Genomic DNA, 3,006 nt, shown 5'->3' with positions numbered 1-3,006 from the left:
CCTGCCGCGCCGCGCTGCGGCACCGCCCGCCTCACGACCCCAAAAATTTATTTTATTTTTTTGTTTTTCAAGAACAGATCCAAAAAGACCCCAAAAAAAAATTAAAACTATATTTGCTAGATTTAGGAATGAACGTGATTAAAATAACATTTAATTTAATCAACACGTTAAACAATTCCTAACAAATACAAAGTTGGCTCTGATACCACTGTAGGGAATTTACTTAAACATGCACAGCGGAATTTAACAAATTTCAATTCCCATTTAGGATTCAGCTTTGTATTTAGATAAAAACTGTGATAAGAAATATACCTTTACTTGTAATTTGCAAACTCCTTCGCGTTATTCCTTTCCAGCAGCTTGAATCTACCTCCCACAGCTGTCCAATTGTCCAGCCTCCAATGAAATCCATACAGAGAATAGACTGCAACTACTAGGGTTTCTCTCTTGTGCCAGCAAGAATAATGAATACCTTATGGACCTCAAACCCTAGCTGTGTATATATATAAACCCAAACGGACCCGGCCCGGTCCGGTCCAATATTTAATTAATCCAATTAATTAAACCCGGTCCGTGAATTAATTAATCCAATTAATTAATTCGGGATTATAAATAACAAATTCAATTAATTAATTTATTCAACGATTGTTAAATTAACCAATTGACAATTTGCAATCTTCCAATTCTCTTTTGTGTGCGACCCATTAGGTTCCCGACCACGATGCCTAACGTCGTGAAATATATTTTTTTTGATCTAATCAAAAATTGATAAATCAATACACCCTTTTAATTTATCGTCAATTCACACTCGCTGTCCATGATTGACATCTAGCAATGTGTCAAGGCAATACATGTGACGGGAAATGTCACGTGGTATGACAAAACCAAATTCGTTCGTTTACCGTGAAACTATTATCCCTTCGTCAATACGATCCGATCAATTACGAGATATGGAATTGTGTCAATCTCGATCATTGATCATATCTTTCACTCCACTATTAAGTCAATATAAATTGAAAACTCCTTTTCGACTTATGAGTACACCTTGGACAAGGATTTCATCATCGACTTAATTGAATGAAACGCAGATCATAATCTCCTACTATCTAAGAGTGACGAATCCTTTATTGATCAATCACAACCTTCATACGATTCTTGACGTACCCAAACGATGTCGTATTAACAGCCCCTTTCAGAGCAACATCCAACACCGCCAAAGTATGACTGTCCTCATATAAGGTATCATGATGACCTCAAGTCAAAGGACCAATTCCACTACCGAACGTTAGAGATTAGCCACTGACACTCAGATAGTTATCTATGTGGAATCTCTTAGCAGGTCTCCAATGTTTTGTTCTATAACAAAACACCCACGTGTTCATTTAAGTGTCACTATACTTTAGCTCGTGAGATCAGCTACTTACTTCACAAGTAAGAAATGCCACACGTGATGGTCTAACTGTATTAACGATATTCGTATCTCGTTACTACTTACGACCATGGTTTATTCAAGATCCAATTATATGTAATTTGTATCTCACAATCACAACTCCTTGTGATTAACAGATTATCTAAAAATTGGATCTTCGGATTCTATTATTTAATATTATTTATTACAAAATTAATTTAAATAAATAATAGATCTCGCCAAAATCAAATGCATTAAATATATTAAAAGCATTTACAACCTAAATCGATTGGATCTAGGGCATAACACTTACAAATAGCATGTTCTTTACATTATTTTTTATGCTTTTGCCTACATCAGTTGATATTAGAGCGAGCTTCTATCACTCCTAATATAGACAAGCTAATGTTCGTGGAATCCAATGTCAGAAGTTCTGTTTTGGAATGAAACTTTTTGGCCCTTTTAATCTGCAGAAGAATCTTTGGTGACATTTACAATATTCCACTCATTTTTGACATTGACAAAAGAAGATGCATCAATGAAACATGCATTTGAGATATACCTGGTTGGTGTTGTACTCCTTGTTATCATGCAATTAATTAGCGTCTTACTTTATCAACAATTAAATCATGATGAATTTTATCAAATCCCAAATTCATGTACAAGTAACTCTATATCATTTCTTTCCCAAATCAGATTTCTCTCTTACCTCGTCCCTTCGTCTCCGTTCATCCACTCCCAAATCATGGTCTATCGCTCATAATCGAAACCCTAAATTATATCGATAGTTCTCTCTTTCAATACCCTCCCAAATCATTGTAACTGAAGATATTACATCCAGAACACCGTTCTCTCCAAATTCGTATTTATGACAAAATATCCACTGAAATCTTGCCTTGACAAATCATTTTGTGCCTATGAATCTCTATAAAAAGATCTTCTGAAGTGTTTACCTTCACCTTCCTATTCTTAGATCTACAACTCCGTCGACTATTCACTACAGTAGGAGCTGTAAATAAGCTGTTATAGAAACAGCGAATTGCCAACCACGAAAGAGTTCCTCCAAGAAGCAGACGAATCGTGACGATACAACTTCGAGGGAGATTTTTGAACCAAAGAACCAAAAAATGGACATGCACACCCGACGCATAATTACACGATCTGTCAACAGTTTGCCGGTTCGACATAACCGTGGTAATGGGTCGCCGACTGGCCCGACTCCACGTCCCAGAGTAGCAGAGATGAAGATGCCCCAAATTAACAATGCGGCCAAGAGGATTATAGAAACCATAGTTTTAGATTCTGGTTCCAACAAGAAAAAGATTGTTCAGAAAATTCAACAGTAGGCAATAGACAATACATATTTTCATATAATTTTATTTTTCCATTCAATCATGTATCAGTATTTTTTCTCATCAAAACTCAACTTGCATAGTTCTTGATGAATCATATGAAATTGCAAAGATAAATCGGGTCAAATAATAAAGACGAGAAAATAAGAGCAATATGAAAAATAATGGATCACGCAAGAACACCAAGATTTATATGAAAGAGGAGAAGAATTTAAATATATCAAGAAACTAAAATTGTTTTACGAG

This window comes from Olea europaea, chromosome 15 (assembly GCF_002742605.1).
Source record: "Olea europaea var. sylvestris chromosome 15, O_europaea_v1, whole genome shotgun sequence".
In the NCBI taxonomy this organism is placed as follows: Eukaryota; Viridiplantae; Streptophyta; class Magnoliopsida; order Lamiales; family Oleaceae; genus Olea; species Olea europaea.
This window is presented reverse-complemented; position numbering follows the sequence as displayed.